Raw genomic sequence first — 15,299 nt, forward strand, 5'->3', positions numbered from 1 at the left:
ACCAGACACTGTGCTAAGCGCTAGGCATACAAAGAAAGGCAAAAGGCAGGTCCTGCCCTTGAGGAGCTTGAAATCTAATGGGGGAGACAACATGCAAATAACAATGTACAAACAAACTTTATATAAGAAAAACTGGAAATAATCAACAGATAAAAAGGACTAGAATCAAGACAGACTGGGAAAGGCTTCTTGTAGAAGATAGGATTTTAGCAGGGTCTTGAAGGAAGCCAGGAGGGGGATGAGGAAGGAGGCTATTTAAAACATAGATAAAGTCAGAGAAAATAACTGGAGGTGAGAGATGGAGTTTCTTATTTGAGGAACAGCAAGGAGGTCAGTGGCAATGGATCTAAAAGTACTTACGGGTGGGGAAAGTCAGTTAGACATAAGGTTTAAGAAAACTGGAAAGGTGGGGGCTGGGGCTTAAGCAATGTTCTGAAGGGCTTTGAATGACAGAGGATTATATATTTGATCTCGGAGATGTTATATAGTTAGACCAGCATTTTAGGAAAATCACTTTGGCAGCTGAATAGAGGATGAACTAAAGTTTTTTTTCTAGCTTTTTTTTAGTTGCATACCTAATTTTTGATCTTCTCTTTCTCTCTTTTATTGATGTGTTTAGAGATATAAATTTTCTTCTAAATACTACTTTGGATGCATCCCACAAATTTTGCTGCTCTGTTTGGTTCAACTCCATGGAACAGGATACCCCTGTGCTAAGTACGCCTAGTGTCCTCCTAGTCTGCTTCCATGACTCCTTTAGTGTGTTGTCTCCCCCGTTAGCCTGTAAGCTCCTTGAGGGCAGGCACTATATTTTTATTAATTATATCTCTGGCTCTTAGCACAGCACCTGGCATGCAGTAGGTGCTTAATAAATGTTACTGGATTATTAGATTTTCTCATTGTTGTTATCGCCTTTACATTATTAACAATGTCTATAATTTTTTGACATACTTGTTCTTTAGGAGCAGATTAATTTCCAATTAATTTTCCATCTATGTTTCAAAGGTCCTTTACTGAATATAATTTTTATTGCAATATGGTCAGGAAAATATGTATTTAACATTTCTGCCTATCTGCATCTGTCTGTAAGGCTTTTTATCCCCTAATACAAGGTTAATTTTTGTGAAGGTGCCATGTATGGATGAGAAACAGGTATGATCCTTTCTATTACCATTCAATATTATCCAGAGGTCTATTGAATCTAACTTTTCTAAAATTCTATTCATATCCTTAACTTTTTATTTATTTTATGATTAGATTTATCTAAGTCTGAAAGAGGTAAATTGAGGTCCCCCACTGGTATAGTTTTACCATCTATTTCCTCCTTAACTCATTTAACTTTTCCTTCAAAAATTTGTATATTATGCCACTTAGTGGATATATGTTCAGGACTGATATTAATTCATTGTCTATGGTTTCTTTAGCAAAATGTAATCTCCCTGATTATTGCTTTTAATTAGGTCTATTTCTGCTTTGTCTGAAATCATGATAGCCATACTTGCTTTTTTTACTTTGGGTGAAGCATAACAGATTCTACTCTAGCACCTCATTTTAACTTCATATGTATATTTGTTTCAAATATATTTCTTATAAATAACTTATATTGGGTTCTGATTTCTGGGTTCTGCTATTCTCTTCCATTTTTATGGGTAAATTCATCCCATTCATATTTATAGCTATGACTGCCAAATATGCATTTCCCTCCTTTCTATTCTCTTATACATATCCTTTTTTTTAACCCTGTCCCCTCCTCAAGAGTTTGTTTTGCTTCTGACCATTACCATTCTTCATCTATCCTGCCTCTCATTCCTTTTCATCTCCCCAACCTTCTCTTAACCTCTCTCCATCCTACTTCCCTGTTGGGTAAGATGGGTTACGGCTGTATATATATTGTGTATATATACACACTGTATGTGTATATTGTTCCATCCTTGAACCAGTTCAGATAAGAGTGAGGTTCCAGTGTTGTCCACTCTCCCTTGACCCCGCACTATCCTTTCTTCCATTGTAAAAATCCCTCTTTGCATACCTCATTTATTATGAGATAATTATTATGATTATATAATTATTATATATTTTATATATATATAATTTTATAATTATTATATAATAATCATGATTATATAATAATTATATACACCTCATTATTATGAGATAATTTTCTAATTCTTCCTCTCCCTTCCCTCTTCTCCCAGTGTGTCTATCTTTCTCATCCCTGCATTCTTCTTTTGAGTTATCTCCAACATAACAGAATCACACCCATGCTCTCTGTCTAAGTAGACTAACAGTCCTAGTGGTGATAAAATTCTTAGGGTTATAAGTAGTATCTTTATAGACAGGGATATAAACAGTTTAACCTTGTTTAGTCCCTTATGAACTCTCAGTGATATTTATCTTTTTATGCTTCTCTTTAGTCTTATGTTTGAATGTCAAATTTCCTATTTAGCTCTGGTTTTTTCATCAGGAATGTTTTATTTTAAATGTCCATTTTCTTCCCCGAAGGGTTTTTGTTTGGTTGGACAGTTTATTCTTGGTTGTAATCCTAGCTCAGTGGTGGGGAACCTGTGGCCTTGAGGCCACATGTAGCACTCTAGGTCCTCAAGTGTGGCCTTGAACTGAATCCAAACTTCACAGAACAAATCCCTTTAATAAAAGGATTTGTTAGGGGCGGCTAGGTGGTGCAGTGAATACAGCACCGGCCTTGGAATCAGGAGTACCTGAGTTCAAATCCGGCCTCAGTCATTTAACACAAAAACTAGCCATGTGACCTTGAGCAAGTCACTTAACCCCAACTGCCCTCCAAAAAGCAAAAAAATAAAAGGATTTGTTCTGTAAAACTTGAAATCAGTCAAAAGGCCACACCCAAGGGCCTAAAAGGCCACATGTGACCTCAAGGCCACAGGTTCCCCACCCCTGTCCTAGCTCCTTTGAATTCAGGAATATCATATTCTAAGCTTTCTGCTTCTTTACAGTAGTAACTGCTAAATCTTGTGTGATACTGACTGTGGTTCCATGATATCTTAATTCTTTCTTTCTGGCTATCTACAATATTTTCTCCTTGACCTGGGAGCTCAGAATTTTGGCTATAATATTTGTGGGAGTTTTCATTTGGGTATTTCTTTCAGGAGATGATCAGTAGATCCTTTCAATTTCTACTTTGCCCTCTGGTTCTAAGATATCTTGGCAGTTTTCCTTCATCATTTCTTGAAATATGGTGTCTAGATTCTTTTTGTATTCATAGCTTTCAGGTACCTCAATGATTCCTAAGTTATCTCTCCTTAGTCTATTTTCTAGGTCAATTATTTTTCCTATTAGATAGTTCACATTCTTCTGGGGGGGGAGGGGCTTCAGTCTTGACTTTTGTTTGATTGTTTCTTGATGTCTCATGGAGTCATTAGCGTCTACTTGGTCAATTCTAATTTCTAGGGAGTTATTTTCCTCAGTGACATTTTATACTTTTACTATGTGGCCAATCTGATTTTTAAGGAATTATTTTCTTCAGTATTTTTGCACCTCTTTTATCAAACTATGAATTCTCTTTTCAAAATTTCCTTGCATAACTCATTTCTTTTCCCAATTTTTCCTCTTATGATTTATTTTTTTTTTAAGCAATTGGGGTTAAGTAACTTGCTCAAGGTTACCAGGCCAGTTCTTTTTTTGTATAGGTGTTAATTATCTGAGGCCGGAATCGATCCCGGGTCCTTCCAACTCCAGGGCCAACGCTCTTACTCACTGCGCCACCTAGCTGCCCCTATCATTTAATTTTTAAAATATATTTTGCACTTTTCTTTAATTCTTCTACAAATTCTTGTTAGTCATATTTAATCTGCATTTTTCTTTGAGACTTTGCTTATAGACGTTCTCAAGTCATTGTCTTCTTCTGTGTTTGTGTCTTGAGCTTGCTGGTCACTACAGTAGCTTTTTATGGTCAGGTTCTTATTCCTTGCTCCTCATATAGGTAGGGCCCCTGACTCTTGTAACCATGATCACTCCTCTCTACCCTGAAACTGTGATCTGGAATTGAGCTATGGATGACAGAGTTCCCAGAAAGCAACCACTCTTGTTCTCAGTGATAGTATAACGGTCTCCTGGAATCTCTTTCTAACTTTCTGACATCCTTGGGCATTGGGCTGCTCCATGTGATTGGTGCTACCACCACCATAACCCACTATAATTTCTACCTATTGTGGCATCACTGCTGCATTGCACTCCTTGTCAGTCTCTATCACAGTGTCCACAGATCTTTCTTTCTGTCTTCCTAAGCTGCCCTAGGCTGGACAAATGACTGACTGTGACTTTTTCTTGGTTTTCCCAATCAGAATTCAGTCTGGCATTCCTTCTAGATAACTGTAAGGGAGGAGATGAAGTAGCTTAGGTAAAAATACTAGCTCTCACCTCACCACCTTGGCTCCATCTCAAGGACAGACTAGAATGGGGAAAGACTTGTGACAGGCAGACTAACAACAAACAAGCAGGTAATTCCAACAGTTAGGTGTGTGTTAAAAGGGCCTGTACCATGGTGACAGCAATAACAGAGAAAAGAAGGGGGTATATCTGGGAGTTGTTTCAAAAGTAAACTTAACAGGCCTTGACAATAGTTTAGCTATGAAACATGAGAGATAGAAAAGAGTTGAGAATGATATCTAGGTTGCAATTATACTTATTTGAAAAAATTCAGGTTCCAGAGAGTATATATTGTGGAGAAGATTTGGGTGACTATGTACAAATTCTTTTTATTACACAAATAAGTATAATTCCAAGTAGGTAGTGATAGGCAAAGAAAATATGCAGAAAAAAAATATATATGGTAACCTGTATGAATGTACAGATGAAAGGAAATAAGTAATTATAAAGTGCCTACTATGTGCAAGCACTATCATTCCTATTTTTACAGTTGAAGAAACTGAAGCAGAGAGAGATTAAATGACTGTGCCTGAGGTCACATAGCTATTAAGTGTCTGATGCTGAATTTTAACTTAGGTATTATTGACTTCAGGCAGGAGATGACGTGACCAATTTGGTAAATATCTGAGCAGGGTAGTTTGGTTAGAACACATAGCATGAAGGGGATAAATGTGAAATAAAGATAGAAAAGTAGATAGGAAACAGATTATGAAGGACCTTAAATCTAGGCTAAGAAGTCTATATTTTATCCTAAAAGCAACAGGGAACCACAGAAGGTTTTTAAGCAGAAGACTGGCATGTTCAGTCCTGTCTTGCCCTACAGGAGAGTAGGGGGGAAGGGAATAAGAGGGGGAATGATGGAGGGGAGGGCAGGTTGGGGGGGAGGGTACTTAGAAGCACACACTTTTGAAAAGGGACAGGGTCAAAGTAGAGAATAGAATAAGTGGGGGTGGGATAGGATTGAGGGAAATATAGTCAGTCTTTCACAATATATCCACTATGGAAATGTTTTGCATAGCTACACATGTACAACCTATATTGAATTGCTTATCTTCCCAGTAAGGGTGGGTGACAAGGGAGGAAGGGAAAGAATCTGGAATTCAAACTTTTAAAATCAAATGTTTAAAACAATTATTATTATTATTATGTTTTTTTTACATGCAACTGGGAAATAAGATATACAGGCACTGGTGTATGGAGATCCATCTTGCCCTACCATAAAGTCGGAGGGAGGATGGGGGAGGATATAGGAGAGAGCAGATTGATGGAGGGGGTATACAGTGGGATTGCTTTTTGGGGTGGTGGGTAGGGGAAAGACAGGGAGAAAATTTGTAACTCAAAATCTTGTGGAATTGAATTATGTAAACTAAAAATAAACATAAAATTTAATTTAAACAAAATAAAAAAATAAAGATTATAAGGAAAGACATTTGAAACCTGTATAACTAGTTAAGACATGTTCTTATCAGAATTCTATTCTAAAATTGTTCATTTTATTCAGAGTAAGCTTCAAATAGTTACAACAGTTATAGTTTGTCATAATATATTCTTGAAGCATGACTGAGAAAACAAAACAAAACTGGAAAACAGTTTGGCAGAAACTAAGTATAAGACCAACATCTCACATGATGTAATAAGATAAGATCAAAATGGGTACATGATTTAGACATAAAGGGTGATACCATGGGCAAATTAGGGGAGCAAGGAATAGTTTACCCATAAGATATATGGATAAGGGAAAAATTTATGACCAAACAGGAGATAGAGAGTAACAGGAGATATGAAATGGAAAATTTTCATTACATTAAAGTAAAAAGTTTTTGCCCAAACAAAACCAATGCAGCCAAGATTAGAAGGGCTGTACAAAGCTGGGGGGAAATGTTATAGCAAGTGTCTCTGATAAAAGCCTCATTTCTCAAATATATAGAGAACTGATTTGAATTTATATGACTACAAGTCATTCCTCAATTGATAAATGGTCAAAGGATATGAACAGGCAGTTTTCAGGTCAAGAAATCAAAGCAATCTATAATTATATGAAAAAGTGCTCTAAATCACTATTGTTTAGAGAAATGAAAATTAAAACAATACTCAGGTACCACCTCACACTTATCAGATGGGCTAATATGGCAGAAAAGGAAAATGATAAATGTTGGAGGGCATATATGAAAACCAGAACATTAATGCACTGCCGGTGGAGTTGTGAACTGATCTAACCATTCTGGAGAGCAATTTGGAACTGTTCCCAAGGGGCTATAAAACTGTGCATACCCTTTGACCCAGCAATACCACTACTAAGTCTGTATCCCAAGGCGTGAGGAATGACCTATTTGTACAAAAATATTTATAGCAGGTTCTTTTGTGGTGGCTAAGAAATGGAAATTGAAGGATGTCCATCAATCAGGGAATCAATGAACAAGTTGTGGTATATGATTGTAATGGAATACTACTGTGCTATAAGAAATGATGAATAGAATGATTTCAGAAAAAAATTTGGAAAAACTTACATGAACTGATGCTGAGTGAAGTAAGCAGAACCAAGAGAATACTGTACACAGCAACAGCAATATTATATGATGATTAACTATGAATGATTTAGCTATTCTCAGGAATAAGATAACCCAAGACAATTCCAAAGGACGCATGAAGAAAAATGCTGTCCACCTCCAGAGAGAGAACTGATGGAACTGGAATGCATATCAAAGCATACTATTTTTCTCTTTTTATTTTTTGTGTGGTTTCAACGTGTTTTTTTTCACAACATGACTAATATGGAAATATGTTTTGCATGATTACACATCTATGACCTATATCAAATTGCTTACTATATTGGGAGGGGAAAAGGGGAGAGAGGGAGAGAATTTGGAACTCAACATTTTTAAAAACAAATGCTTAAAATGTCAACATGCAATTGGGAAAAAATAAAATTTTTAAATGTGCATTGGTATACACATCAAAATATTCATATCAGCACTTTTTGAGGTAGCAAAGAAGTGAAAATAAAGTAGCTGCCTACGGATTGGGAAATGGCTACACAAACTACCGTGTTTCCCCGATAATAAGACCTATCCCGAAAATAATCCCTCCCCTTACTGTGTAAGATTCCTCTAAAATAAACCCTCCCCCGAAAATAAGCCCTATTGAGATTGCTACTGTAGTGAAGGTGATCCCCTGCGCTACACGCTACATTATGGTACCCTCTGTATGCACCGTCCCCCCCCCCGGGTGAAATGCACGCCGTGCTCCGAGCTGCATCCAATCAGAGCTGCAGCAGTGAGTGTGTCATCCTGTTCTTTATTGAATTCATTATTGAATAAAGGTACATTTTTTTGTTCACATTTACGTGTTTATTAAAATTGCTGTCAATGTTCATTAAAATAAGCCCTCCCCTGAAAATAAGCCCTCTGGTGTTTTTCTGTCCAAAAAAATTAATAAGACAGTGTCTTATTATCAGGGAAACACGGTATGGTACATGAATATAATGGAATATTACTGTACCGCAAGAAATAATGCATATGAAGAATTCAGAGAGCATGGGAAGATATATGAACTGACACAGAGTGAACTAAGAAGAACCAGAAAAATAATGACTATAACAATATAAATGGGAAGAACAAAAAAAGAAGAAATTGAATGCTGTGTAATAATTGACCAAGCTTAGTTCTAGAGAAGAAAGCATATACCTCCTTCCCTTCTTTGACGAGGTCAAGGATTACAGGCATGAAACATTGCTTATATTGTCAGACTTAGTTGATATATAGGTTGATTTTGCTGAATTCCTTTTTTTCCTCTTGCTTGTTTTTATTTGTTTCAAGTGATGGCTTGCTAGGTAAGGGAGGAAGGATATGTTAAGAAATGAAGGTGATGCAAAAGTGAAATATAATAATAAATTTTATTTTATTTTTAAGAGAACATTGGCAACCTCAGAGAGACAAGTTTCAGTAGAGTGTTTGTAATACCATGCACAGAAGCTTTCCAGAAGAACTGCTACTGTGAACAGCTTTTTTAAGATTCTGATTACTCAGTATAGTGATCACTCTATTTATTCCATAACAAAAGCAAAACATCCATGGAAAATCAAGGTACAGCATAATTCAAAATACAGAATTCACCATATTACAACTTATCACAGAAAATCACAATGTAATATTCACAACATAGTCTCAAAGTAAAATAGTCACTCAATTCAATCAGTCACTTATCAGTGGTATCAAAGTACACAAAGTCTTCCACTCATGGGGCAAAGTCTTGATTAACTCAATCAGTCACTTATCAGTAACAATAGTCAAAGTACTCAAAGTACAAATCAGTCACTTATTCAGCAAAGTCTTACTAAGTATCATACACAAAACCCTCCACCCCTAGGTCACTAATAAAATACAATTTCATCTTTACTCAGTACCCAAGGAGAGGTCTTTTCATCTCTAACTTGGGGCCTGTTCTCAGATTCCCTGGATCCCCTTCCATGGTCCCAGATTCTACCTGGATTCACCAGACTGTCACCTGGATTCAATGGAAGACAGCTCCCAGTTCTTTGACCAGCTCTCTGGGCAGGTCCTGCTCCACACTGAACTTCATAGGGTCTGGTCCATGTCAGCTCCTTCACCATTTCTACTCCAAGGAATTCAAGGCTCAACCAAGCTACAAACAAACAGTCTCAGCATCCCAGCCATGCTTTAGTAACCTGGGCTCTGGGGCTCCTGGCTCCTGGCTCTAGGCTCCTGGGCTCCTGTTCAGAAGCAGCTCCACCACCACCAGTTTTCAGGACTCAGTTATCTGTTCTGTAGCTGTTCTGCCACCAGATCTCAGTCTCAAGGAAATTCTGCCTGTGCCTCTCTAGGGCTTTTCTTATATACACAGCATTAGCTACTTCCTTCAGCCAACTCCTTCCTGTTATGTCGTAACAGGAGACAGGAGTTCATACCTTCTGTTTCCCCAACAGAGGCTTGATCAGTTACTAAGTGCCAAGTACCTGCTACTTTTGCCAACACAAAGGGATCTTCAAATTCAAAATTACATTACTATTACAGTGTTCAGTTCACAATCCAAATCAGAAAGGATTGAGAAGTGGAGGGTAGGGGACTGAAAATAAAAATAGATAACTTTTTCTAAGAGTTCAACTATTAAAGAGAGAAGAAATAAAGGATGATAGCTAGAGAAGATAGCAGAACTATTTTTGAAGGGATAGGAGAGACCTGGGCATTTTGTAAGCAGTGGGGAAAAATCCTGCAGACAGGAAAAGAATGAAGATGCCAAAGAGGGAATGATTAAGCAATATACTTATGGAGGAGGTTGGGGGAAGGTTTATAAGATCACAGATCTAGAGCTGCAAGTTACCTCAGAAGACATCTAGTCACAAACACTTTACAGATGAGGAAACCCAGACCCAGAAAGGTTAAATGACAGATACAGCCAGGATTCTAACTCAAGTCCCATGACTCCAAAGTCAGGGCTTCAAATTCAGCACTATACTGCATCTCAAAGGGATTGTGAGTGAGTGAGATCATTAAAGGTGCTAGCCTTGACAAACAGGAGTGTTTCAGAGACTGGAGCAAAAGGAGAGAATGTGAAACTGTGTAGAGAGGTTTTAGGGTACACAAGTAGAGAAGCAGAGGGAGCACATGGCAGATGACTCCAATTCTCTCACTAGAATAGGATCCAAGGCCCTCTGCTGAATGATGGAGGAGCACTAGGCCACAGGAGGTTTGGAACATCCACTGTGGGGAATTTAATAGTCAATCAGGGAACAATCAGGGAGGGAAGATGAGGGGAGGAGATGCCTGGGGAAGATGATTACAGACATCTAAATATATATGTATATGTCAGTGTGTGTGTATATACATATATATTTATATGTGTATGTGGGTATCTATCTATACATGCAGCAATAAGGATCTAGTTAAGATTAAATGACTTAAATTTCTAGCAGACTTGGACAGCATAGTTCTACAACTTCTACTCAATCAATAAGCATTTATTAAGTGACTACCCCACACCAAGCACTGTGCTAAGTAAGGGCTTCCACCACTGACACTAGGTAGCACAAGAAGTAGCAGGGAAGACATGGTAAACTAGATTTGAGAGTTGGTAATGTGTGAATGGTGATAGGATAAGTAAACAAGAGATTCAAGAGTAGAGGACAGTGTACCCTCATTGAATCCATCAAATATAGGGCCTGTACTATGAAAGAAAGTGAGGCCAAAGCAAGAATGATGGACTGAGAGAAAAGGGAGGAGCTGAGGGCCTGGAGTTAATGGTGAGGATCAAGACTAGGTTTAGGACAGGGCTCTTAATTTTTTGTACCACAGATCCCTTTTCAAAAGTTGTGTTTTTAAGTGCACAAAATAAAATACATAAAATTACAAAGGAAACCAATTATATTGAAGTAGTTACATACATACATTTTAGATAGATAAGACAGACAGACAGAGAGACAGATATACATATATATTCATAACAAGTTCATGGGCCCACAGGTTAAGAATCTCTGATTTAGGAAGAATGAAACAAATGAAGAAATGGAAGGTTAAAAGATTTTGATCAGAAAGGAATTTCAGAATTCAGGATCACAGAGGCAGCAATGTTATGAGTAATGAATGTTAGCAGTGGTATCAAACTCAAATAGAACATCCAGGTTGGATACTGGTTTAGAAAACCATAAATTAACATTATCAGTGTTGCACTGTACTCTTTATTTATTTTGTTAAACATTTCCCAATGGCATTTTAATCTGACTCAGCCTCACTCTTCAGTTTTCATCTCTGATCTAAGGTATGGACCTCCCTGCAGGTGGCTAAAGTGGAATGAAGCACCAATGAGATAGCTTGGGTGAGAGAGACTAATAAAGCAAACCTCAAATGAAGAGAGGTTGCTAAGAGATGGTGGCAGAGGAGTACAAGAACATTGACTCTCCTGGACCAATATATATATTCAAGTGGCAAGGGTGCTAATGGAGAATGAGAAAAGCAGCAGGCAAACACTCAAGTGTGGCAAAAAATAATAAATAAATAATGAAATAATAAATTTCAATAGCATTTTAAGGTTTGCAAAGAGCTTTACATACATTCTCTCATTTGAGTCCCACATTCTTATGAGATGGTGGCAAAGTGCATAGACTTAAAATCAGGAAGACTTTCAAGTTCAAGTCTTACTTCAGACACTTGCTAGCTGTGTGATCCCATGCAAATCACATTAACCTCTCTTAGCCTCAGCTTCTTCTTCTGAAAAATGGAGCTAATAATTGAATCTACTTTACAGGGTTGTTCTATATGAAAAGTACAACCCCTAAAAGTTCTATATAAATGCTAGCTATTACTATTCTTCCCATTTCATAGAGAACTAATACTCAAAATAAATCACCAATATGGTGATTATCCAAAGCAGAATTCAAACGCAGATCTTCCTGACTCCAATTCTAGTATTCTATGTGCCCAGCACATACTAAATGCTCCATAAGTGATCTATTCACTTTATCACAGAGTCTCTGAGGTGTGCTCAAAAGAAAGTCGTTTGCCCAGAGTTCACCATTTTCACCAGAAGAAGAAAAGAATGTGATGATGACCACAACAAGACAATGAAAAACAAACACTAGAAAGAAAGGAACTCTGATGAATGCAAAATGACCAATCTTTATTACAGAGGACAGACAAGGAAACATAAACAGTGGACCATAGGTGGAAAATGAGAGATATATTGTCAGGCATCATCAATGTGTTGGCTTGTTTCACTTAACCGTATTTTGATACAAGGGAGGCTTCTACTGGAAGAGTAGGATTGGGGGAGAGCAGCATTAGGATGGAACAGCAACAATAAAACAGTTTTTACAACTATGAGACGGAAGAGGTCTTTGATAAAGGGACATTCATTAAGAAAAGAACAATGGTGGGGCGGCCAGGTGGCTCAGCGAGTAAGGAAACTGGCTCCAGTGTCAGGATGACCTGGAGATCGAATCCCGGGCTCAGATACTCAGCACCACACCCAGAAACACCTGGCCATGTAACCTTGAGCAAGTTACTTAACCCCAATTGCTTAAAAAAAAAAGAACAAGGGGATCCAGAAGGCACAGTGGAAGGGCAGGGTAGAGGATAAAGTCTGGAGTGGGCAGAGGAGGTTGGGAGAATGCCTAGCTAGATAGGGATGAAAATTGAGGGAGGGCCTGGGAAAAAGGAATTTTCTCAGCAATGACTGAATCAATTCAGTTCAGTAAAATATTTAAGTTGCCTACTTCTTGTGAGAAATAGCTAGATACTAGGGAAACCAAGGCAAAATATTATGAGTTAGGGGAACAAGAGGTAGAATTTTGCCAACTATTAGACATATACTCTTTGATTAGATTAGGAGAAGGTCCATGGCCACAGAGACTAAAAAGGTCCTATGGTGAAGTAAGGTGACATCAGAGATATGACGCTTGGGGAGCCATTTTATTCTTCCATCCTTCTCATCAGAATCCTTTTGGTGCCGGGGCCAAAAGGGTTGATGGTCATGGTCCCTTGGGGAACCTATGAAGCAGGCCTCTAGCTTCCTGGGAACAACCTCTTTAATCTTCCACCCCTCATGAGGACTAGGCCAAACCAAGCTGGTGGTGACAGAAGAGTCATAGGAGAAAACATACTTCCTCTCTCTTTCGCTTTTGCCTGGGTCTATATGATGACAAAGGGTAGAAAAGGAGCCATTATGCTGTGTCATAAGAGGGCCTTTCATTTCTATGAATGAAATGGCATGTTTCTGTAAACCCTTCAAATACTCAGAGACAGCTGTCTAAGGATCTTAGAATACAGGGTTATGGACTGGTCCTAACCATACATTAGATAAATAAGGTAACTGGGGCTCAAAGGGGTTAAGTGTCTTGCCTGAGGTTACACCCAAGTCCTCTGGGAGCAAATTCAGTGCTCTTTAAGCTGTACCACTCTGCTTTTATGGTCACTCCCAAAGGCTTCTCTTCTCCATGATAATGGACTTCCTGTTACCAAGCCAGACTGGGATGAAATTCTTACTCTAGAGAGAGGGCTGGACTTGAATTTATGAAGATTACCTCAGACACTTCCTAGCTGTGTGATCCTGGACAACTCACTTTACCTCTCTGAGCCTCAGTTTCCTCATCTGTAACAAGGGGATCATAACAGCAGCTACCTCCCAGGGTTGTTCTGAGGATAATATGAGATGATAATATATAAAATGTTTTCCACATTTTAAAGTACTCTATAAATGTTAGCTATTATTACTTATCCCTATGTAAATGGGAGGGCCTATTTTTCCTTGGTTGAAATCTTCTTTTGGAGACATTTTGACAATCAATTTCCAAGTACCAATCCTGTTGACTTTAGCTCATCTCTCTCTATGTGTATTCTATCAGGTTCAGAAGCTTTCCCTAGAATCACTGGGAATAGAGACCACTTAAAGACAAAGTGCTATTTTTCACTTTCACATATAACCCACTGAATAATGAGCCCAAATTTGGTGGTTTCACTCTCATCTAGATTAGTGGTGTTAAAATCAAATAGAAATGGAGACCACTGAACCATATAACATGAGGATCTTTCCTGATGGCATACTGACTTAAAAACCACATATTAACATTATCTATGCCCTATTGTATTTTTGTTCAATATTTCCCAATTACAATTTAATTTGGCCCACAATAGCAACATGGATGACACCTCTGATCTAGATCCTTTTAGAAAGATTGAGCTCTGTTCTGTCTCCTTTCTATTTGTTGTCCTTCTGGCTTCATCTATTAAAAAGTGCTCTTGAATTAAATTAAATTTAATTAAATTTGGCTGATCCCAAGGTTTTTTATAGGATTACTTTCTCTTCCATTGCTATTTGTTGTTCTTGTGAAATGATAGTTTATAATGTTCCAATATCCTCTTCCATAATATACAAAAATGAACGTGTACTCTAAACTGGTGTTGCCTTGGCTGACAAGCATTTTCTGGCCGAGGTAGTGCCTAATTTTCACTGCTATCTCATGGTGACCACTTGAAGGCAAAAGACAAGCTTTAGCAGGTCCTACCAAGATGGAATGATTTTAAATAACAATAGCCAGCAAAGTGCTTTACATACACGTATTATCTCATTTGATCCAGTCAAATAAAATCTCAGAAATAAATTGAGTCTACTTTCCAAAGACCAGCCTAAGAATTTGAGAGGCCCATGGCCAGCAGACTAGCTTCTAGGTTATGAATTATTCTGCCATGGGAACATAATAAATATAAATGCTTTTTTTTCAAAGTTTTTCATATCTGCAATACACATAAATCCAAGTCTAAATCCACTAATTCCCCACCTATATTCCAAAGGACTTGGGGGCAGCAGAAGCAAGAGTTGCTGTTCTGAGAAACTGGGGGTCTCAGTTCTGTTATGGTCATATTTTTAACCCCCACACTGATTTGTTTCTGACCAAGCTCAGCTTGAATTGGTTTGGGGTCTGGGGCCTGACTGAGTGGACCTTGGTGGGAGAGAAATTCTGATATTCAGTTGTACCAGAAAGACTGCTAGGAGAAGGGAAAGCAAAATAACATAGGTCTTGGGGTCTATGGTTGTCCTCTTTAATTAAGCAGAGGGTTGGGGGAAGCATTTACCTTTGGCCAGAGGCCTTATTAATGCTAGATGTGTTCATTCCCAGCCCAGAATCCCCATTCCCACCCCCCAGAAGGCTGGCTAGGTACTCTGTTTACTTACCTACCATTTACCCTTCTCAGACCTCAGTTTTCCTCCTCACTTAAATACGTGGATTGGACTAGATAACCTCTCAAACCTTCCAGCTCTGAAGTGCTACATGATTCTAAATGCCGAATTTGGCAATCAGAATCAGAGAAATTATTACTGGTTGACATATGCAATCCAGACTATATATATATATATATATATATATATATATATATATATATATATAT

General features: G+C 38.0%; 1 protein-coding gene across 2 annotated transcripts in view; it reads right to left on the reverse strand.

The window, feature by feature from the left end:
* FMR1NB (FMR1 neighbor) overlaps nt 1–15,299 on the reverse strand; it is a 34,866-nt gene that overhangs the window by 18,328 nt on the left and 1,239 nt on the right. The window lies entirely within an intron of this gene.

Source organism: Petaurus breviceps, unplaced genomic scaffold (genome assembly GCF_028583685.1).
Source record: "Petaurus breviceps papuanus isolate PSGF00001 unplaced genomic scaffold, PetGlider_PUasm1.0 90626, whole genome shotgun sequence".
In the NCBI taxonomy this organism is placed as follows: Eukaryota; Metazoa; Chordata; class Mammalia; order Diprotodontia; family Petauridae; genus Petaurus; species Petaurus breviceps.